The 26,005-nt window shown below is 35.9% G+C and overlaps 1 protein-coding gene across 6 annotated transcripts in view; it reads right to left on the bottom strand.

Moving 5' to 3' along the window:
• Positions 1–26,005, bottom strand: part of LOC135223682 (uncharacterized) — a 283,252-nt gene that overhangs the window by 67,787 nt on the left and 189,460 nt on the right. Inside the window, exon 3 of one of the 6 annotated variants that reach the window (XM_064262370.1) lies at positions 24,679–24,723. The exons of the other annotated variants lie outside the window; for them this stretch is intronic. The gene's annotated coding sequence lies outside the window, so the exon portion shown is untranslated. The remainder of the gene's footprint in view (positions 1–24,678; positions 24,724–26,005) is intronic. 6 annotated transcript variants of the gene reach the window in all.

The following is a 26,005-nucleotide window of genomic DNA, read 5'->3' as shown; positions in this document are numbered from 1 at the left end:
CACATATATATATAATATATATATATGTGTGTGTGTGTGCGTAAACGCGTACACACTACACATAGGGGGAAAAACAATGTATACCGAACTTAACCAAATCTTCATATTTTTGGCTCAAGGTCTTGGGACATCTACTTCTTCCTATGCGAACAATTATGAAAAGCGGAGATAATACATCTTTAGATTGCTGGGGACCAATATCTTCGTAATTTTAAGCAACACTGCTGCGTATCGAGTACATTTGAGCTCATCAATATTTGTTACGTATTCTCACCAATTCGTTTTTTTCCTCTCTCCCCCAAAAGGAAGTTTACGCTGTAAATCAATAGCGTTCTACAACCGTTTCAGTGAGTTAGTGTAGTATCGTTTCACTAATTTCGCAAAGTGACAACAATAAACGACATAAATATTAGGGGTCTCATTAGTATAGTAACAACAAAAAAACATACAAATATTAGGGGTTGTGAGACCTGGGCCAACTAAAGTTAATGAACATGAGTTTATTTACTTCAATTAACGAAATGCTTGGCTTTTGTAGCTACTGTTGGCACCGAGCTACAGAATACGTGCTTACTCTAAAACATTGGAATATATGTGGGTTTCAGAATGGGATGTGGCCCTTTGAGTTACAGGGTAAAATATGGTAGATTATGACTTCTTGCTCTGATACTTTTACGTTTGCGGTATGGGATTTTCAAATTGCTACTTTCAAATGATTTAAAATCCTTATATCCCCCTTAGGAAATACACGAACATTCACTTCGGAAATGTAGTCTCGGCCTAGTCAACATTCGCGAGAATCGAATTGCACCGCTCTGTCATTTGAGCCATCTATGAAGTTAGGGGATGGGAAAGGCTTATGCATACAAATGCTCTTCGAGAGGAGACATTTGTACTACAGCCAAAATGAACTCAACTTCGTCATGGTGTCGAATTGGCCAGAGTTTTTTTTACATGCTTCAATGACGGAATAATAGGTACTGGGAATGTGCAAATAGATTTATGTGAGGTGCAAGGAATGTAACTGTACTTGTCGCGAGGCCTTCTTAACCTCCTGCTCCTCTGAAATTCAAAGATACTTTTCTGCACCTCATATCAAGATTACTCCAACGACAAACATCAATTAGAGACTTCATGCTTTTGAGCCATTATGACCAGTACTCATCTCTACACGCATTAGGCAAACCCTCTCCGCACGGCTACGATGTGTGTATAAAACTCAATATATTGCTTATGGAAATTCGGATTAAATTGATTGATTAACCATTCTTTGATTCTGCAATTACAATTTAAGCATTGGAAATATTTTTTTTCCCCAGAAGAAAAATGGTATGCATGTGATCGTTACAAAATCTATATTAATGACAAGACAGTTTTCTTAAGAGTATGATGCTCATGTTTGGCCTTATCAAACGACGGAAATTTAGAAAATAAGAAAAAGGAGTCAGAAAAAAATAGGTTTCAACCCCAAATCAAGCACCATATTGACTCAAAATGAGTAAGTTCTAACCGGAAGTCAGTCATAAACTGACTTCTAAAAGGATGAAAGTCTTGAGCAAAATAAAAAAAATAAATCAATAAGCAAGTAAACAAATAAATAAATAGATAAATAAATAAATAAATAAATAAATAAATAAATAAATAAATAAATAAATAAGTGAATAAAACGATAAATAAAAAAATTCAATTCTACCGCAATGCCAGCCAGAGCTGAATAATAAACCACAGAAAACTTGTTATTGAAGAATTAGGCCTACGAGGATCCCGGAAGACCGGTACTTTTGAGACCTCTTAGGCCTAGCCATATAGCCATGTAGCCAATTGGCTGGAGCCTGTTATTATTAGCAAGTCGTTTATTCAGAACACTGAATGGATCCGAAGGGAGTGGTGTATGGTGCCGGCACTGTGTATTCATTTAAGCTCAAGGAAAAACTACATTGGAACATTACTATTTTTTATTAAGAAATATTGTCTACAGTGTCTATCCGCAAAGAAAAATCTATTAAAAACATGAAACACCTGAAAGTGTCTTCATGAAATCAAAACATTTCCAACACTTTTCTTGAATTTCTTTCATTATTATTCATAAAAGCAGTGGCCAATTTTTTTATATGACATTGTTTCCCTGAAACATATGCTGATTACTGTTCTCACAGCCCTGGCTGAAATCCACGATGCAAACTTCCACAGATCCAGTTTTCCTTATCTCCAACAGGACTCGAATAAACTCAATTGATCTCCATATTTATTTGCCACCATGATTTCTCAAGACTTACTTTCCACGGTAAATTATTCACTTGTCCTTACTGTCCGATCACTGACATACAAATAAGATAAATTTCATGTAATTAATTCAGTTACAACCAATTCTGTTATATTAAATCCAATATATATATATATATATATATATATATATATATATATATATATATATATATATATATATATATATATATATATATATATATATATATATATATATATACACACACATACATATATATATATATATATAATTGTAAAGCTTTTATCTTGAAAACAGTTGTCACGATTACGTAAGATAAACCACTTCCACGATGCGACAGTTGCGCAGCCCCTTACATACCATGCGGCAGTTACATATGACACCGCAACCGAGGAAATCAACTTGTGATTGCATCTGCATATTTAACGAGCTTTTGGCCCATCTCTTTCTCTCGAATGTATATTTGTAACAATTCCATATATGACTCTTTTCAAGTGTACATTTATACATATACTCTCTCTCTCTCTCTCTCATCTCTCTCTCTCTCTCTCTCTCTCTCTCTATATATATATATATATATATATATATATATATATATATATATTATATATATATATATATATATATATTATATATATACATATATATATATATATATATATTATATATATATATATATACACAGTTAAACAAAGATATATATATATATATATATATATATATATATATATATATATATATATATATATTATATAGATAAAGATAAATGCCACGAAGGAAAAATAAACGAAGGAGTCTGCGAGATCTTTCGCTGAAAAGCCCTTTACTGAAGCAAGTAGCTGCTTCAGTAAAGGGCTTTTCAGCCGAAAGATCTCGCAGACTCCTTCGTTTATTTTTCCTTCGTGGCATTTATCTTTATTATGGATTTATCACGTTCCTAACTTTCGTGATTCTGTTATACATATATATATATATATATATATATATATATATATATATATATATATATATATATATATATATTCGCACACCGTACACACAACAGAACCAGCACTGGCGCGCACGTGAGAGAACGGCCCGGGTGACTGAAAAGATAAGGTCGTGGGAGGAGGAGGAGGAGGAGGAGGAGAGGAGGAGGAGGAGGAGGAGGAGGAGGAGACCTTCCATGATCATCAGATCAGACTCGGCCCCATTGGCCGGAGGCTCTTTGTGAGAAGGAGAAGGGAAATTGATCCCCTTGACGAATTTCCATAGAAGAGCCGAGACTCCGCAGCCGGTAGGCCACAGGGACCCAGCATCACATATCACTTCCTCTTAGCCTGCTCTTCTCTTCAGATTCTTAGTCTTTTAACGAGAATCATCTTTTAGAATATCAAGGGTCGCAGTTACATGGTTACTTGGCGGTATTGTCTCCACAGTGATGGGTTGACAGAACTTCTAGTGACGTAGGTACTGGCAAAAGGCCAGCGTTATCACAGTGAGATAGGATGGTATACATAATACCTTTAATTAACACAGGGCCTTACAAAATCAGTTGGTAATTCAGGGAGAACGTGCGGAGGCTTGAAACCCAAAGCATCACATCTCAAATAAAGCACACTTGAATGTTTTTTTTAACATGAACTTTATTTCTTCCCAAACTTGCCTTTCTCTGTATTATTGAAACATTAAACCTCCATCTTTGTCACATTTAAGTATTTCACACTGGTTCCAAATGTGTACTGTGGCCCCCACTGCAGTAAGAGCCACTTCGAAGATAAGTCCTAAAAGTGAGAGCAAATTTCGATTTTGGTTGTGCTTGTAAAAACTCGGCCTTTCATTACTTTGGAATGAATTAAAACACATTTCCCTTTAAATTTTACATGTTTATCTAAATGATCCCAAGCAAACAAATGACGTTTCCACCTTCTATTAGAGGTCAGGATCTTCACCAAAATACGTTCTTGAAAACACGCTCTGAAAATGAAGTCGCATCTATCCTAGTTACAAGAGATTCGTGCCTTCTCCAATTTCCCTTAAGAGTCCCAAGAGAAAAAGGAATATGAATTAAAAAGTGAATTTTGTAACATTAAAAACCACACTAATCAGAAAACTAAATTTTTAAAAATAACCATGATAAGTACAGTGTAAAAGGGATCAAGTAACCGTGTAAGCGTTAGGCCTACTTATAATTACAATAAAAAAGAGGTTTGAAAAGGACGCAGTGTCCAGTCAAACAGAGGATTAAGAAAATTATATTTAGGAACAATGATCATCATCACTGGCCAAGCTACAACTGTCACCGGAAAAACCTGACGCTAAAATCTCCCACAGGGAAAGCGGCCCAGTAAGAAAAAAGAAGATACTAGAGTAAAAATAAACCACTTAAGAGAGATAACATGAGAAATACGCATAGGGTCAAGCACGTTCACTGTGAGGCGAGTCTCTCCAAGTCTGCCCAACGACGTCTGGCTTGGAAAATTGTTCGGTAATTTGCTAAAGACAGCAGTCTCTTGAAGCTGATGTATCGTACGAGATAATTTGGCTTACAATCTGTGCCTACCTCGCCTGGCAGTTAACGACATGGTGGAAAAAAAAAAAATAAATACTGTAAAATAATACCATTTTCGTGCTTTGAAAAAGACAAAAGAAGTAATTTATTATCTAATAAGTTAAACTGTATATAATGATTTCAACAGAAAACGTGGAGAAAAATTGTTTACCAAAATCTAATATTGTATAACAAACGACCCAATCAGATTTCAAAGTGAGAGAGAGAGAGAGAGAGAGAGAGAGAGAGAGAGAGAGAGAGAGAGAGAGAGAGAAAACCTAATTCAATCCGTCTCGCATTTTCATATAAATGAAATGACGTCCCACACCGATAGCAGTGATTACAGATTAATGTAACGAAGACAGGAACGACTGGAAATGGACAAATTGGAAAGAACAGATGATATATACAATACAACGGAAAACAGCAAAATAGAGCCGAAAAAAGTAGAAAATGAATAGAATACAGAATGATTACAATGGAACTGGTTGAATAGAAGATTGAGAACAAAACAGGGAGAAACACGAGTGTCAAAACGACTGGAATATAAAGTTGTGAAATCAAGTCAGAAATAACTGAGTAATTTGAAAATCAATCTGAAGAGCGCAACAGAGAAAGCATTTCGACAAAACAAGACATATTAAGAGTCAAAATGGACATTGGACATAAAATAGAAAGAGCAAAGAGCAGGATAAAAAAAAATGACAGAATAAAATCTAACTGGTCAGAATGTAAAATGCTTTTCCTCGTCATGACGTTAAGAAGTGACTTACAAAATCATAAGGAGAGCGAATGTCATCGGCCTAACGGTCTGCAAGACTTTCTCGCCGTCGATATGATAGACAACGCAACTTCAAACTCAATTAATTTCCGTTTTAGTAAAAAAACTTCCTAATGAAACAACTTACACGGCTCTATTGCTAGCTTGCTTCGACTCTCCCTCCAACCCCCTTTGCCTCCACCTACTCCTCCTCTACTCACACCAAACACATCGCATCCTTCTAACTGGCCCCTCTCCCCTTCTCTCTCTCTCTCCCTCTCTATACTCCAACCAATAAATTTCCATTGGTCCATTTTCCATATTTTTCACTTACCTGCTTCTACGTCCCCCCTCCCCCCTTGCCCAACTCACTACTACCAGCCTATCGCCCCCCCCCCCCCCCATGATACTCCTATCAACTTACTCCTTTTATTCCTTTCCTGGTATTCCATTCCATTCACAAAAACGCCCACCCTCTCCCCTCTCCATCTACTTCCTACTTCAACTCCCATCCCCTTACTTCCCTCCCTCCGTATATCTTGCCATTTCCTCTCCCTCCTCCAAATTCCCTCTGAATTTTCATCGATTTTATTTCCATTTTTCCCTTGTTTCACCGGAAGTGATTTTTTCCCCTTTCAAGGGGAACTCTACGAAGGTAATTACTGGCGGAATACTTTTTCTTTTTTTGGCGATTGATGGTATTGTGTGATAATGTCAAAGAGTGAGTGTGTGCGTAAGTGTGAGGAAATAGAGAGAGAGAGAGAGAGAGAGAGAGAGAGAGAGAGAGAGAGAGAGAGAGAGAGAGAGAGAGAGAGAGAGGATTTATTCTTTACATGGAAAAGAAGTAACCTAAAGAAGGGAAATGGAAAGGAGTCATATTTTTTCGAAGTTAACAAAATAAATAAAAAAAGTATCATGAAGCAATAACACTAATATATTAACCACTAATGTTCGAATTAACCCAAAACAACTTTCGTTGCATAAACACATCTCTGCACACGAAAAAAGCTTCAAGTATACGACACCGCAACATGCCACCAACATCAACAATTTTCCTTACTATAAAAATAATAAATAAATAAATAAATAAATAAATAAAAACTGTTGGCATAGGTGGCACCCCGCTATCGTCAAAGCAACCGACACTTCCCCTTTAGTGCCACAAGGGGGAGAGTCCGTTCTTTCCGCGGACATAGTGGACAGTGGCACTCGAGAATAACCACTGAACACCTCTTTTATTGAGTGCTACTTCCGCTCATCATATGCCGGTGCGGTTAAGCGTCCTCTCTGAGCTAGAGGCCGAGTCTTCCACTTGAAGTACGAGTATCTAGTATGCTCTTAGGCTTTTCAGCGGAGCACTGCAGGCGATACTTCATGTTCTTTAGGTTGCTTTCAACGTTTTATTGTTCATCGGTTCCCTCTTGTTGGTCACATTGTTCCATTTTGTCCTCTTAGGTCTGCATCTCTCACTTAAGAACAAATCCCTTGGTCCAGGATTACGGTGTTCAGCTGTGCGACTCAGTAGCCTCTACACTATTATCTTTAATATCAATTTACATAAATTCAGCTTACGCGAGTTTAATGGTGCTGCCTCTCTCATCGTTCATAACACCCTAACCTTTTACGATGACTGCATTTGCCCAACACATGAAGTTACCTTCATAAAACTTCCATAACAATGCCAAAACTAAAGTTTATATTTCCAGTTTACTAAGATACTGATGGTGCAACTCCGCCTAAACTGAATTTCAGCATTCAGCTTAGACTACGATATGTTGTATGAACCTATTTTGCCTTTTCTTCAGTCTACCTACCTTTAAACGGAAGAAATAATTGAGGGTAAAATTAAACTTTCAATTCGCCTGACGCTGCCGGTACCCTAATTGCCCAGTTTTCTTCAAATACAAAACTTTGTGATCTTTCATAGTAATTCTGTCAAGCAAATATTTACTGGCAAGACTTTGTCTTCAATAACGCTCTCCACACGCAAACATTCGAACATCAAATTATATATAGGACATTCTAAACTAATGTAACACCAGTTTAGCAAATTTACTGTATACATACTGAGAAGGCTAATCTAACTTAATTTTGTTCAAAATAGACATTTTATGTATATTAGTTCGCAAACAGGGTATTCTGGATGTTTTCATTTATTTCACACACGGGTTCTGTTTTAATTCCTTCCTTATAATGCATTCCATCCTCTGGAAGCTTGGTTAGCATGTTAATGCTCTTTTCGGCTTGCTTCTTGTGAACCTTTGCACATCTTGATTAACAATAATCAAACTTATGAGCAAAAAAAGAAACAAAAATCAATCAATCAATAAAACAAAAAATATGGATTTAATGTCTATATATATATATATATATATATATATATATATATATATATATATATATATATATATATATAATATCTATCTATCTATCTATCTATCTATCTATCTATCTATCTATATATCTATCTATCTATCTATCTATCTATATATATATATATATATATATATATATATATATATATATATATATACCTTCTTTGATGCCTATTTAATCCGATGAAAATTAGTTGCAGTTTAAAAATCTTAAAAAATGTCACTGGAAACATTGATGGTCATGGATGCAAGTGGTTACCTGTTATTTGATTTACGTGTACTTAATACGCTTTTAATCTGTTATTCTACGCTCTTTCTCTCTTTTCCATGTAGGAAAATGCTTGCTTAACAAGTTAATGGTCAAAATTCCCGGGCGTCACGCAAACTAAAAAACATAAAATACAAATACTGATGCGACAAAACTAGATTGGGAAAACTCTACGGCTTAACGAAACCACGTTTCACTTAACTAATTTTGCTTTCTACCGTTCTGTCACCCACCACGCTCGCCTGTATCTCAGCATTTCTTAAATCCCTCACACCTCCCCCCCCCCCCCCCCCCACCACCCCCCCCCCCCCGCCCCCGCCCCTCCAGCTCTCTCTCTTCGTCCATAACATACTTTCCATAGTAGTAGATGAACCATAAAATTCCTTGAGGGATGGCCGAACCATCGCTCTTGAAATGATTTAAACTCTCCTGTTATCCCTGCAGCCTTGTATCCAGAAGGTCAGAACGTCGAGGTGAAACGAAATAAGTTATTTACGATCGGACGAAGAAATTCTTAATTAACTTTTCTAATTAATTATGCAGCACAGAAATAATGAACGAGTCGGCAGCGTAAACCCTTCCTCCTGTTATTCCGAGGAGAAGTACAGGAATCACAGCAGTCAAGGAATGTTTTTGTAAGTTCCTGGTAGAGAGGCAATTTATGTCAATTATAACCTTTCGGCTACAGCAGAATAATTCTGAATCAAAATATTTGACTACAAACACATAAAGTAGTAAACCAAAGTTTAGGAAAACATTCAACTATTTACAGAATACGTATTAGTTCTAAAAATCTATATTAGAAATATTCGCCTCCTAATTTAAGCACAACCATCAAGTGGCTCATAGGCCACCAAATTTTGCATTTGAGGTAGAATTTTGGGTGTCAAAGCTGATTTTTTACTCAGTAACCCGAGAGGTCTAGTAGATACCCCCACAAGGCAGTCCCCATGAATCCCATGATGCAATTTGTGGACACTTGATTTGTCTTGTACAAATGTGTTTGATGATGACATGGGACATAACTAGGTTTAATCCTTTCACATCAGAAGCAATCCTAGAATGCTTACGCCGTGGAAATGAATTTCTTTGTTTTATTAATGGTTGAAGGCGTGAGTAAATATTAACATTTACTAACCAACCATAACACAGATCTTCCCTTTCTGTGAGGAGTTTGTTGGTTAAATATATAAAAGATATACATTTTTTCTATATGAAAAATACTCTAGACTCACAGTAATTATTTAGTCTCATACATAATGGATAGTATGTTGAAATACAAAAGCTATAGCCTCAAGGAAAATTGTGAAAGAACCTCTTCGTCGAAGGTGAAGATTGTGTTTCGCGAAGTGTGCTAATTAATATTCAGTGCTGCAACAGCTGAAACTAATGTACATTAAATAAGTCCACAAATTCAGGTGCTGCACCACATGATGAACGATGTTTTGTGATACCTGAACACTGACATATTTGCTTTCTTATACCTGTACTAATAGCTGTAGATACAAACAGCAATTTTCATGCAAATTTGTTATTGAAATATTATTGTTCAAAGAATTCCATTATAATGAGAAGTGTTACTGATTTATGTCATAAATATACAACTGAAGGCAATTAATAATGCAATCACTGACGTCCAAAGATAAGATCCTAATTGCAACAGTTCACCAGTTATGCAGATTTAGCAAATTCATGCCTCCAATGGTCGCCATCTTGAATTTTGGAAAACCCTCCTATGGGATTCATGGAGACATTTTTGCGAGGTATCTACTAGAACTCTCGACCTCCTGGACATATTTCAGCTATATTTGGCGGACTGATCAGGTCCTCGTCAAATTTCTGGTGGAGATACTATGGAAGATCTGAGGAAAAAGCAAATGATGTGTCTATCTATCTATCTATCTATCTATGTAAAAGAAAAGACCAAAAGAGACGGAAAATATCTAAAAGCCCATCAAAATTTACATAACTGGACGAAAAACTACACACCAATGAAAATGATCCACATAGACGGGAACCTTCTACGCGCCCTTGGAAGATTACCAACTTCTATACGCCTATGAAAATTACCACACAGAAAGAAAACTTCTACACGCCAACGACTATTGCCAGCGCCGCAAAAACAAAGCTTCTAAACGCCCATGGAAATTATCCACACAGACGGAAAATTAATACACGCTAATGACTATTACCGAAACCCAATCTAAATCGCTCGCGTATATAGACTGAAAATAGCTTCATACCCACGAAAATCTCTCTCTCTCTCTCTCTCTCTCTCTCTCTCTCTCTCTCTCTCTCACATACAAAGTCACTTCGTCTATTCCTCTCTTCTCGAGCAACTGCAATGGAAGCCCTAATGAAGTGGAAAAGCTTTTAAATTGGCTCATAGACTCTCTCGCCAATTCACTCGCGAATCGCAATCAAACACTTACACACGAGTCTTCCTTGCGAAATGGTTTTAGTCTCTCTCTCTCTCTCTCTCTCTCTCTCTCTCTCTCTCTCTCTCTCTCTCTCTCTCTCTCTCTCTCTCTCTCTCTCTCTCTACGGGTACATTTTAGAGAAAGATCAGAAGAATTAAAATCTTATTAAAGTAAAATGAAAAAAAAAAAAACTGGCTATGATGTGAATTAAAATTTTAAACAAGAAAACTTTAGAAAAAAAACTAGCTATGACCGGAATTAAAATCTTATACAAGAAAAATTTTGAAAGAAAAAAAAAAAGAAAATAAAAGCTACGATCGGAATTGATATCTTACATAAGAAAAGCATCATAGAGGTTTCAGTATTTATACTAAACTACTAACATCGCTTAGCATTCTACTGTAATGCAGATCTAAATTGTAAAAAAAACAATAACAAACGTTTCACAGACCAGATTCTCAATTCGAATCCACCTCAAAATCCAATCATCTCACCCCAGGTCCAGTCTCCCCCCTCCTCAAAATTTCACTGACATCCATCAATAGAATATTTTTTAATCATCTCGCCAAAACGATATAGACAAACTGTCCGACTTCGCTGGCGGAGGTAATAACAAGAGTGCGAGAGGCCTTTCACCTGACTAACAATGCGCCATGAAAATGACAGACAGGTGGGTCGAATTTAAAGCTTCATTTATTTTGAAGCTGCACGGCCACCACTACGCGATTTTCATGAATATTTCTGTCCTGGCGATCTCTCTCTCTCTCTCTCTCTCTCTCTCTCTCTCTCTCTCTCTCTCTCTCTCTCTCTCGCTATACAAATATTAAGGAAACTGTGCGCTCATCTTCTTACACACACAAACATACACACAATATATATATATATATATATATATATATATATATAGAGAGAGAGAGAGAGAGAGAGAGAGAGAGAGAGAGGTTGATTGATAGACTGATTGTGAGTTATCTGGCGTCCCAACTACCAGGGTCACCGACGCCGGAGAGAGAGAGAGAGAGAGAGAGAGAGAGAGCGAATTTATGTATTATATTTATCACAAAAACTTTAGATTAAGACAATATAACTTGATCTATTTTGTGTGGGATTGGGGGCGTTTCCTTCTTTATCTCGCCTTTGTTACCAGAAACCACTAGATTCGCAGCGTTTTAATTAAACGTCCTCACTTTCAATATCTGTTAAAAAGCATTATTCAGAATTAAAACTATTAACTTCACTTTCAGCTGTGCGAACTTCGTCGTTACTTTTGCAGAAATATTTGTTTATATTAAATAAAGGAAAAATACGTCCTTTCTGTATCTCAGATTTGAATGCAATTCATTTGATCATTCCGGATGCCTTACGTAACCACAGAAATTCTGGCGAACCTTGGGATGATTAGGTGGGCCTCTTGCCTTCTGAGACAAATATTTCACTGGTAGCGGCCAGCACAAATTCATGTACCACCCGAGGCAGCATATTATTTTTATTCGTGGAATTTATTTTTACATCCATAACATTGTTTTTCAATCAAACGAACTTACAGGGAGGTAGCTTCATCAAATGTTACAGTATATACTTTACTGGTTCCATTAATGCTCTTATGAGGGAAACTGTTTTAAAATAGCCGTTATGAAAAAGCTACTACAGCGGAAAGGTCAAAATGCCAGCTTTAAAATTTGCCATCTCATATGGTGCCAAGAACCAAAGGGTCAGGTCTGGGTACGAATTCTGGCATCACACAGAATCTTGGAACATTCTGTGCACCCAGCAGCCAGTAATATATCCTTTACAAATGCAAAATTGATATCTGGTTCGTCGTAATATCCACTATTTCGGTTTTTCACCATTATTAACTTTTAAAAATATCTACGCAACTTGGAGCAAAGCTTGGTGGAAAGGTACAAAAATATGCCAAAAGAAAGATAAATGTTAGTGCTAAGAAACTCTACCATCAAGACAAATCTCTGGGAAGAAGTTTGACTAATTACTACTTAACATTTATTTCCCTCCGCACTTCATGACTTCCTGTGGCCAACGTATCATATAATACAAGGAAGCAAGAGAAGGGACCATTGTGGCAACTATAACACTATATGTACAGGTCAGACAAATTAAGGCAATGGAGTGTGAAGCTTTACAGTTGTATCAAATACTGTTAAAACCACACCCAGTCCAGTCGATATTTTCAGTAAAATGACAAAACTGACAATGCAAGTAAACCTTTTTTACTGAACATCTTACTGACATTTCCGGAAAAGCACCAGCACTAAATAAAAAAAAAAAAAACGAAAACTTGCGGTGAAAACTTCAACGTAAATTTCCAGCAAAACTGACATCAAAGGAGTACAACAGAAAGTCGTGGGAATACAAATTTCTGACGTCAAGAATGAAAATGACATTGTGTGGGATTATCAATTTAACTTAACAACACCGAATTTTGCTGCCTCGCTTTCAATATGTGACAAACTAAGCTTGTCAGATACAGAAGTAGCTAGGGGCAAACTGAGAGAGAGAGAGAGAGAGAGAGAGAGAGAGAGAGAGAGAGAGAGAGAGATAAGCAGGCAAACTGTGTGTGTGTGTGTGTGTGCGTGTCAGAGAGAGAGAGAGAGAGAGAGAGAGAGAGAGAGAGAAGAGAGAGAGAGAGAGAGAACATGCTCGCCTTTAAGCCGAGGGCTACATGCTCAAGAAAGCATGTAAAAGTACTATTTGCATAACAAAATGACAGTTCCATTACCCTCACCCATACAGTTTCATTATACAGGGAAATCTGTCGTGCAGTGTATGAATATTTATGTATATACTGTATGTCATTATAAAGTTACTCATTTCTTTTTTCGAAGGGAACTGAGGGAAGGAAAACCGGCGTCTGATTTATCAAGAGAAGGAAGGCGCCAGTGAAACAACACAAATGATGAACCTTAATAGGAGAACCGTTCACTTTATCGTCTTTACTCACGTTATTAATTTTGGTTGTAAGTGTAGGAAACAGGACAGGCAACCCAATATCTTTATACGGGCAAAAGAGCGGGGTTTAATGCTCCTTAAAGAATGGAAGTTTTCAAGAGAAGGAAAAGTCAAAAGATTGGTAGAGAAGGGAGAGGATCCTGAGAAGGATTACGATTCTTTCTGAAAGGAGGGGCGCTCGCAACATCACAAGAACAAGGCCCAGGTAGAGAAATAATTATAACACACACACACACACACACACACACACACACGCATATATATATATATATATATATATATATATATATATATGTGTGTGTGTGTGTGTATATATATATATATATATATATATATATATTATCTATATATAGATATATATAGATATATATATCTATATATATATATATATATAATATATATATATATATATATATATATATTACATAATTTATATAATAATACGTATTGGTCAAGATGAAAAACGTAAGTCTACTCATATTTTTAGAAAACGACACCCCCTGGCCGAAAAAAAAAAAAAATTGGTTCCGCAGCTGGATACACTCGTAGTTAATCAGCTCTTCCTAAGGCCAAACCTCCAACACATTTCACCGAAATCAATCATTCAGTCAATAACCTATTGTTAAACGATTTTAACCGAAAAAAAACCACAGACACAAGAATTAAAATAAAACCTTCGTTCAACGTTATTGGCGGAGGTAATACTGTTTTTTTGTAGCGGAAAGGTTACCAAAGGCACAACTAAATTAAACTAAACAATTAAATAGCTTTAAGTTAACTGAATATGTTTCAGTCGAGAGGCCGAGGTGTATTTGGAAATTATACGACCGTGTTCCATTTGCATCTATGATTGTATTTTCAATTAAATCGAGGGGAAAGGCATTGTATAAACCCAGTCTAAATAACAGAACATTTATAATACTACAAAGGGCCATGATGAATAAATTTGTTAGTTAACGAGTAGCTTTTGTGATTTACAACAAAGACTGACATGTAAACATAGGCAAATAGACAAAACAAGTCTTTCAGATTAGTAGGATGATTACTGACGGCCGACATGGACTCCTCAGCACTAAAAAGAATTCCATATATAAAATTGCAGGGTGGCGAGGGATACCTGATCTTCTCTACAACAGTTGGGTTGCTCAATTACAGCCCAATTAGTCGCTAAATAGCTAATTTTCTCGGGCGATTTCTTTGAAGAAATATCAGAGTTGCTCATTAAAGACGACTTTGAGGGAGTTTTCTATAAATATACTTGTTTTACATAGAAAACAATACCCTATGAGCTGATGAGTAACTCTTCTATTTAATGCTGATAACTCGATTAGACGTTTTTAAAGCTTTATCAGTCGCTCGCAACCCGCTGGTTGAATTAAAGTCGACCAGAGCTTGAACAACACTTAAACAGATTTCTTAAGAGATGAGAAACCCATAATGCCCGTATAGTAAAAAAAAATGCAGTGATAAAGACAATAATTAAGAAAGATTACATTCCAACATTCTGGAAGCGAATGGTCGAAATGACAATTCATAATCTTTAACCATTGTGTTCATAACTTTCAAACAATGTCAGTGAGATGAAATGCTCGAGTGCAAAGTACGCCTCTGTAAATTCAAATCCTGAAGGATACTACATTGAATTAATATCAAAAGCCATAGCTTTAATAGTTCTAAGACAATACACCATTAGATGGATAAATTCACGGTGTTATGAGCTTTCCTATGTGGATACCTTATTACTCATTGACGCACACTCCTACATACATACATATACATAAACATACATTGTACATACACACACACAATATATATATATATATATATATATATATATACATATATATATATATATACATATATATATATATATATATATATATATATATATATATATATATATATATATATTATGTGGTATGTGTGTTTGTGTTCGCGTTTGCTTGCGCGTTACTAATGCACGTGCAGCAATTCCCGTAAGTGGGTTCCATTTTTCGGAAACAAACACACGCACACACACACACACGCACATTGCCTCCCACAATCCTCGGTCCGTCTTTCGGCCCGCCTCTCTCTCTCTCTCTCTCTCTCTCTCTCTCTCTCTCTCTCTCTCTCTCTCTCTCAGCAACTGATCATAACCAACTCGTATTGAATTGCTGAGAGTAACGAAGGCTTCTTTCCCCTTTAGTCTCGTGGACGATGTCCCTCTCCCCCGTTCAATTTATCACTAACTCGAGCTTACTCTTAGAGTTTTGCCCTCGTCTGTGTGTATGTGTGTGTGTGCAACGACAAGAAACAACGAGGGGGACAGGGGGAATCATGGGAGCGGGGGTGGGAGGAAGAGGAATCATGGGGAGGGGGAGAGGGGAAAGGGGAAAATTCCAAGTCCAATTTCGCTTAAAAACCCTCGAGGCAATATAGTAAATAAAGGAAGGAATACAGTCTTTGCTATCTCGTGTAAATCATTTCGAAAGGGAAATAGGCTCTGTGTCAGTAATGTAGAAAGAAAAATAGTCTTGCGTAAATCATGTAGAAAGAAAAATAGTCTGTGTTAATTATGTAGAAAGGAAAACAGTCTTGTATAAATCATGAATCATGTAGAAAGAAAAATAGTCTGTTAATTATGTAGCAAGGAAAATAGTCTTGTGTAATTCATGTAGAAAAAAAAATAGTCTGTGTTAATTATGTAGAAAGGAAACTAGTCTTGTGTATGTCATGTAGAAAGGAAACAGTCTTGTGTATGTCATGTAGAAAGGAAACAGTCTTGTGTATGTCATGTAGAAAGGAAAATAGTGTGTGTAAATCAAGTAGAATGGAAAATAATTTATATGATATCCTGTGTAAATCACATAGAACGGAAAATATTTTGTGTAATATCCTGTGTAAGTTACGTAGTATGGGAAAAAATTTGTGTAGTATCCTGTGTAAAGTTACGTAAAATGGGAAATAATTTGTGCAATCTCCTGTTTAAATCATGTAGAGAGAAAAAATAATCTGCGTAATCCCCTGTGTAATTCATGTAAGGGACTTATGGGAAAGAATCTGGTGGATATGATGTCTCTAAGGAGCGTACCTAGAGACAAAGGGAAAATGATACTTACAATAATGCCTGATGTCTCTATATACAGAGGGAAAAAGATACATACAATAATGCCTGATGGAACGTCTCTATAGACAGAGGGAAAAAGATATATACAATATGCCTGATGGAACGTCTCTATAGACAGAGGGAAAAAGATACATACAATACTGCCTGATGGAACGTCTCTAGGGACAAAGGGAAAAAGATATCAAGTACATACTTACAATAATGCCTGAAACTTCTCCAAGGACTGTCATGTGGAAATGAATGGATACCAGCTATCGGGTATAGTCGTGCTATAAATATTAAAAGGCACATCAACTAGGGAAAAAAGAATAACTTCAGATCTCCCGGGAAAAGCACAGGAGGGAAAAAATTTTCCTTGAAACTTTCAAGTAACTGATATAATGAAAAATGAACATGGTCTCGAATATGTCCACAAACCCCCTGAGAAACTCATATGTAGCGAAATAAAGGACAATTCTTATTGTGTACACACAGTATATTTCAAATTCTCGACAGGAAACGTTAATTATATCAACATTCAAAACATTAATCCCCTGTAATATTTCAATAACCAAAATAAGTAGGTTTGTTACCATACCGAAAAGCATTACGCATCATTATAGTAACAGAAAAGCCATGACCATTACAATATCGAAGAAACGAAATCATTAGGATCGTTACAATAGTCTCCAGCGTATTTTTTTCCAGTCGAGCTCCTACGGATTTTGATCAGGTCACAGAACAAAGCCAATAAAAAAAAAAGGGGGGGGGGGAGGGGGGGGGGGGTGCCGGTTGGGAGATGATGTATTTGGTTTTATGTTACCATTACATTACCTAAAATGAAAATAGAAGTTGGGGATAAATTAAATTAATCATGTTTAAGCGCTGATGTCAGTGAAAAAGGAACAATATAATAAAAAAGTAATAATAATATCCCAAATTTAAAAAGAAACGTGTATTTACATTTGTAAACTATAAGATGAATGAAATTCACATTTACTTATGACAAACTCTTAAACAGACAAATGAAGATGTGAGAAACTCGATAAATCTAATAATCCCTTTAATAATAATAATAATACAGATCATGGAAATTCCGATAATTACGCCACCTAAAAAATAAAGAAAACACGAGAAACAATAAAACTTAGACGAAGCGTACTACAGTGCTACAGCAACAAAACAAATTAAATCTAACCTCGCAAAAGGCTCCGAAATCCCAGAGGAAAATCTGCCCAGTTCATTAAGCTTCAATCCGTTTGGAGAAGAAAAATATTGGAAGCTAAATTGGCTCCAGATCTGGAGATCATTTGCATACGTCTGCTACAAGACCCAGTTTTCAATAAGTAATGGCTTGTTGCCCCAGAGAGAGAGAGAGAGAGAGAGAGAGAGAGAGAGAGAGAGAGAGAGAGAGAGAGAGAGAGAGAGAGAGAGAGTATCCCTTTAAAGATCCCAGCGCTCGCCATTGTAGCAAAACCGAACCCTTACAAAGGGAACTCTTTCAACTCTATGGTTTCCCCAGAACACAAGAGCTGGGTTTATACATTATGGGGGATATAATGGATTGACATTTACAAACGTGTGAGGCCACATTTGTGTGGGGGATTTGCATTATGCATGCGTTCAATAGGCCTAGCCCTCTCTCTCTCTCTCTCTCCCTCTTTATAATAAACAAGTCGGCGTGCATATATTCCACTTCCAAAATATAAGCTTCAGTTGACCTCTTCGTCTGTCTGTCTATCTGTCCATCTGTCTCTCTGTGTATTTTCTGTCTCTGTCCATCCATTTCCCTTGTACTATTTTTATCTCCCTCCTGTCGCTCTTAGATGCTTCTAAATGTTTCTCTCTTCTCCCTTGATTCGATGAGAGCATTACCTTCATAAACATGCTTCAGGAGTTTTCTTCTAGTGGATAAAAATAAATTAAACACGACATCTCTCTCTCTCTCTCTCTCTCTCTCGTCAGAGCTGGAAATAAATTTCAGTTCTATTGTCTTAGTGTTGTTGACAAAATGATATTCACGGAAGAAGGCATTAAAAACAAAATAAAATACTAAACAAGTTCAAATCTCCCGACCCGGATAGGATACATCCAGGAGAAATTAAAGAGTTAAAAGAGGAGATAGTTCCTCACCTATATAAACTCTACAGAAAAACAGCAGAACAACGAAATGCACCTAAAGGATGGAAACTAGGTAATGTGCCCCCAGTTTACAAAAAAGGTCCAAGAGAAGAACCAGGAAATGATAGACCAATCTGCTCAACGTCGGCCTCTTGTAAGATTTTTGAGTGCATAATTGCAGATCAAACTGTGGACCACATAGATAGAAACAAGCTGTTGTTAAACAGTCAAAATGGCTTTAGGCACAACAGATCCTGCCTATCAAACCTCTTAAGAGTTTTATTAAAACATGCTTGGTATTTACGACAATACTAGAGCAATAGATATACTCTACTTAGATTTCCAAAAGGCTTTGACAAAGTTCCACACAAGAAACTAATTGACAAAAGTTAGAGCTTTAGGAATTGTAGGATAAACAACAGACTGGATCGAAGACTGGCTAACTTATAGAAAAGAGAGTCGTAATAAACGGTGAAGAATCAAAATAGGCAGATGTGACAAGCGGAGTTCCTTAGGGTTCTGTCCTAGCCCTACTCTTCTTTTTTATTTTTATTAATGACACTGATGTAGGATTAACTAGCAGGATAGCCAAATTTACAGACGACCCCAAACTAGGTGTAAATGCAGCAGACCCAGAGACAGTATAAAGTTTAAGAAATTATCTAAAGAAAATTGGAGAGTGGTCAAAAAGATGGCAAATACCTTTTAACTTGGATAAATGTAAAGTGTTACAAATAGGAACAAACAACTCACATGCCACTACATGCTGCTTGGGAATGGCATAAATAGTGTAGAACAAGAAGAGGACCTTGGATTCACTATAACCAAGGACTTAAAATCCACAAAACAGTGCACAAAAGCCGGAAGGAAGGCACAGAAACTAGTGGGATGCATGAAGAGGCAGTTCAGATACAGGAACAAGGAAACGGTGCTGCAGCTCTAAACATCAATGGTTAGATCCCATCTTGAAATGCAGTACAGGTTTGGTCACCAACACTAAGAGAACATAAATAGATTAGAAGGGGTGTAAGCAAGAGCCACAAGGTTAATTCCATCCATCAGGCAAATAGGTTACCAAAGACGACTAGAGAACCTGAACATGTATGGCTTAGAAACACGACGATTACGAGGACAACTAATAGAAACATTCAAAATACTGAAAGGCGTAACAAAAGTAGACAGTAACTTATTTAAGTTGAACGGAAACCTGACAAGAAATAATGGAGAGAAACTAGAGCTGAAGAGATACAACACATCTCATTGTGGGAACTTCTTCACATACAAGATATGTGACACGTGGAATAAACTGCCACAAGAAATTGTAAATAGCAACAGTGTGAAAGAGTTTAAAGGAAGCTAGACAAGATCATTGAGGCACTGTGAATGCACAGTAAAACCTGCTCCTATAGATAAGTGAGCACACGATGTCTCCTCAGATGAACTAACAAGTCTTTGAGACATCCTAATCCTTGTAACTCATGGTAACCTCTTGTAGCATAACATATTATTGTTGCCATTTATACATGCAAATCCTATTAAGGATCAATCCCAAAAGGTAATTATATTGCCAGGGAAATAACCAATGGCTAGAGAGCTTAAATGCACAAAAAAGAAAGTTGAAGTGATAATGGATGCAAATACCTAGAAAACATGAAACACATGCATAAAAAAAATAAAAATCTTACACTCTGACTTGGATATGGATTCTAGCCAAAATCCAATCATATCTGTTGGTCCATAACCCACTACCCCAAGAATTCCATTGTAATGAAACCCCCAAAAAATGCACATCAGCTAACAATCACTAATAATTACATCATTATTACGCAAACAATTTGAACTGGCATGTTTTGTAGCATTTTTGAGTCATAACTTTGCTTTGGATATTCGTAAGTAATAAAAAAAATGAAATAAGGTATTTTCGAGAGTGCGTGTGTGAAATGGCCTAAATAAACATGGGAAAAAAACTGAAATCGACTTCAGAAAAGAATATTCATTTAAGACTCGCAAAATACTTGTAATAGCTTAAAAAAGCCGAGCTTAAAAAATCATACAGCATGGTGACTGAGAGCGCTTTCTTACCTCCTATCAAGAACCAGAAAAGGGGTTGTAATGAAAGTGTTGCCCGGTCCTGAGATCTCCCAGCAATAAAAAGTTTTACTTCAGACCTTTGTCGAAAAAAAGTTAAGTATAACTGAGTTTTACCAGACCACTGAGCTGATTAATAACTCTCCTAGGGCTGGCCTGAAGGATTAGATATTTTTACGTGGCTAGGAACCAATTTGTCACCTAGCAACGGGACTTAGAGCTTATGGTGGGATCCGAACCACATTATATCGAGAAATGAATTTCTATCACCAGAAATAAATTCCTCCGATTCCGCGTTGGCCGAGCCGAGAATCGAACTTCGGACCACCGGATTGGTAGCCGAGCGCGAAAGCCACTCATCAAACGGGGAACTATACCTTTGTCGAACGTCGCAAGTAAAACAGTTTCTCTGTTGCTATTATAACTATTATTCAAAATGTGCAAATATTAAAAAAACAGTGTTAACAGGCCATTAGCGTGAAGGTTTCGACAGAAGGGAACGCTAATTTATGAGATTGAAACAGAAAAATGAACGATACACTAAAAGCAGCAATGTGAACAAACTAAGAGAGCCCACAGAATTAAAGATGCTCGTACGTGAAAAAATGAGAAATCACAATAAAACAAAGAATAACAAATAAATCTAGATAAACGGACATTGGTCCACACACACACACACACACACAGATGCAAGAAAACCTAAGGCAAAGATACATAACATTTCAATAAATCCACACAAGCTCTTTCCAGGCCATCGTTCTACCTCCAATCTGGACCACTTTTGCAACACCACTCAAGGAGGATGAATCAATCGCTTTATTGGCTACCCGATTCGATGCTCGCGTGACACCTCCTTTAGGAAACTACATTAAATTTGGCATCGACTTCGGAATTTCTATCGAGACTTTGCCAGGCAGGTAAGTCTAGGAAAGTCTCTCCTCCTGTGTGCCATTTTCCCCTCACCTCAGAGACCAAATACGCCTTCGTCTGCTTTCCTGAGGAATTAATTAAATAATATTGAAGATGCGCCTCCTACGCGATAGCACTCTCCTTCCTCCTTTCGTTCACGGGACGGTTCGGCTACTTGGCCACAAGTGCAGTTTCTCTTGCGAATAAAATTTTCATTGTCACTTGACAATTATTTTCTAAAATGTAAATAAACATTTTTCTTATTATGCGTAGCATTAATAAATGTGTGATTTTCAGTTTATGTATGTATGTATGCTTATATATATATATATATATATATATATATATATATATATATATACGTATATATATATATATATATATAATATATATATATATATATATATATATATATATATATATATATATATATACTATATATATATATATATATATATATACATATCAGCAATAAGTCACCAAACAGCACGTGACAAATATGTACGTAAATAGCCACATGAAAGGTGAAAAATTAAAGACAAGAAAAATGAAGATACAGTTTTCATTAGCTTTCGTTCATCAAATTTCCCATTAGTTTTTACTGAAAAGAAATATAGCTAAATTTACTCTAGAATATGAAAATACACTGCAAATTATATCATATGAGTTAAAACTGCAAAACAAAACTTTTCAGATTCCTAAAAACACAATATATGTCCGAAGTAATTGGAATTTCTCAGATGGATTCGTTCATAGAGGTCTGGTAGATAGAATGTTAATTTCTGATTGTAGTACTATGTATCACGACGACAATATTTACGCGTTTTCCTTCATGAACGGGGATATTATTGCATCATCGTAAGTGGTCAATGCAATTATTATAGTTTCTACAAACTGATGATTGTATTTTAAAGCGATTAAAGTTAGCTGATGTCAATGACAGCCAATGTTGCGACGGCTAAGGTAGGTTGGCAAGTCTAGTTGCATCCGAAAGAGCGTTTTCTATGATGTGAGGAGGAGCCCTAGAACTTCGAGAGGGAAAACGCAAGTCACTGGATACTGGCTTACATAACGGATTTCACACTTTGATTACTTTGACGTTGGCATGGATCGAATGCTAGTTGCTGTTTACAAAGCTACTGTCTTTAAACATAAATCTTTATCAAAGTCAAAGTAGCATGTCAGCTCAAAGATTTTCTAGCTATATGCTCCCATTACAAAGCAGTTCGCCGTAGCCTATAGCCCGACACAACTGCATTTCTTTGCCGCGAGGCTGAAAGATATCCCAACACATCAGCATTTTTTGCACGATATACAACTTTAATTGCATGTGCAATACATACAGTTATTTGTGGTCATAAATATTTTTACTTAACACAGCTTTTTTAGCGAATGGTTTGTAGATGAAACCCGATTTTCAAAAGTAAGACTATATCAAGAGAGCATAAATGACCGCAGCCTGTGTCTGAAATTTTCCACCTTTTTTTTTTTTTACAATCTGAATGTTAAGGCAACTGTCGAATGAAATCAAGATTAGGGTATGTATTACGTGGAGAATTAACTTGAATATTATGATCCCTCTAAAACATAGAAAATATAATAAAATTAAGTAGTTATAAATAAGCATAAGCTTTCAAGTAAGCAGATTTTGCTCTCTCTCTCTCTCTCTCTCTCTCTCTCTCTCTCTCTCTCTCTCTCTCCACTTTTAAAACACATTTGCAAAATAATATCACTCAGTCTCTCAAAGTAAATATAATGAACTAAGTATCTCTATAGATAGGCCTATGCTTGCGCTCTCTCTCTCTCTTCCTCTTCCAAGTCTTTTTCCTCATCTCTCTCTCTCTCTCTCTCTCTCTCTCTCTCTCTCTCTCTCTCTCTCTCCACTTCTGAAACATTTGAAAAAATATTATCACTTAATCTCTCAAAGTAAATATAATGAATTAAGTTTCTCTATCGATAAGCGCGCTCTCTCTCTCTCTCTATCTTCATAATATTTCATTCTTTACTGTAATCACGATTTCCACAGGCACTGCCCCAATTTTAAAACACTTTCTCTCATTGTTTAAGATCCGTCTTCAATTACGTATGAATTTTACGTCAGTTTAGTGTCAAACATTACTAATGAATAAGGTTTCACAGTAGGTTTTAAAAAAGGATGATCGATATTCTACCCTGAACTGACGTTTCCAAACCAACATTAACGAATAATATAGAGCCTTTTTCTACATTCAAGTATAAATGATAATAGGACCTCTACAGAATCTTTATGGTGTAAAGTTAATGGAAATCTAGAAAGCAACAAACGCTATGAGTTTGAAGCTCCGCCCCCTTTCTAGAGTTGCCAGGTGTGGCATTATTGAACAATATATGTCCGAAGATTTAAAAAAACTGTATCTTAACTTTCCTTGCCGAAGCGCTTGGTACCTGGTCTTTAATTTTTCATCTTTCATGTGGCTATTTACGTATCTATAATAATATATAAATATATATATATATTATATATATGATATATATATATTATAAATATGTAAATATAATATATATATTATATTTTTATATTTATATGATGGATGTAAATAAATAATAGGATTCATTCAAACTGGATGGTATTTAGCGGAGATATTTATTCAGGTAAACTTTCGAGGACAGTTAAACCTGGAAAGCTCGTAACTTTTCCTCAATATCTCCCCGAGATACCATCCAATTCAAACGAGCTCCTATTATTAATAGTATTATTGCTCAGAACACTTGTATAAGTAATAAAACTTAATATAGGCACATTTATACACATACACACGTACAAGTAAATGTATAATATACCCACTGTCAGTTTAGACTAAGAATGTCACTTTCTGAAACTACAACTCTTTATTACATAATCATTAACGACAGCAAATAAAATATTCTGACCTTAGGCAGCAAATCTCAGGGTAACTTCATTTATGGACAACGTACCTGAAAAGAAAGCAGCCTGGTTAATATCAACATAATAACAACATGAATGCTGATATCATTAATATAAAAATGGCGGATGATTGAAAGAATATGAACACATAATTATGTAATAACTGCATCAACAATAATAATAAAAGGGATTAAATCAGCAGCGTCAGTTCGTAAAATAAAAATTACAAAACCATATTCTTGTACAGAGAAGGAAAAATTTCTTATAAAAAAATTCTTTTCCCTAGTATTTCTACAATTCGGTCGATTATATATATATAATATATATATATATATATATATATATATATATATATAATATAATCCTTTACCAATATAATCAACTCTTTGTTTAAGTGTAGTCCATCTCCCTCCTAAATTCCCTGAAATCTATCAACAACCCTTAGGGCTTCTTGCAGTAAGACATTTAGGTCGAAAAAAGCAGCTTGGCGAATTCGCAATCTCTAAATCTCACTAAGTTACCATAAAATACATAATATTTATTTACACAAAATAATGCATAATATGTAATCACTCAAACAAAAGTATACTCGTTTAAAATATAGACTAAAATCTGATACACAACCTCAAATACACAGCAAAAACTTTGGGAAAATACGAACATTTATGCAACACCAAAAACATACATGATCAACCCCAATACATAATTGAATAACAAAATCATAACGGCCCCAAATCTAAAAATATACATACTGGGGAAGGGGGGAAGAAAGGCACAACATGACCTCGTGAAAAAGATTCATCTCGTACTCCCAGCCTCAGCCTCCCCTTAATAACATAATATATATCACCCGAACGCCCTCCTATTTTTAGCCCGGGATCCGGCCAGAAGACGACTTCAAAAAATAAATTTGCTTCGCGCGTTTCTTTCTTTCTTTCTTTCTTTCTTTTCCCTTCATATCTATTTACGCTTTCGTTATTAAATGTCTTTATTTTATCTTTTAAAAGTCTTTTTATTATATCTTTTCAATAATTATAAATTATTTCTTTAAGATAGAAAGTTTTCAATATTTTTTTACTCTTCTCCCAGGTTTATTTTTACACTGATAAGACTATAAACATTTCATTGAAGTTTTGTATTTTAGTCTTTTCCTTAATTTTTGTATTCACTTATTTCATTTAGACTTCAATAGAACACTATAAAATTTTTTTAACTATCATCTTTCACCTAGTATCGATTATTGATAAGTCAATCGCTTCCTGATCACTTTCCTATTTATTTTTTCTTTGCTAGCGGTTAACTTCAGTCACTCAATTTATTTCTCATTCTTTA

This window comes from Macrobrachium nipponense, chromosome 10 (genome assembly GCF_015104395.2).
Source record: "Macrobrachium nipponense isolate FS-2020 chromosome 10, ASM1510439v2, whole genome shotgun sequence".
In the NCBI taxonomy this organism is placed as follows: Eukaryota; Metazoa; Arthropoda; class Malacostraca; order Decapoda; family Palaemonidae; genus Macrobrachium; species Macrobrachium nipponense.
The sequence above is the reverse complement of the archived record's forward strand: the minus strand, read 5'-3'. Positions and strand labels throughout refer to the sequence as shown.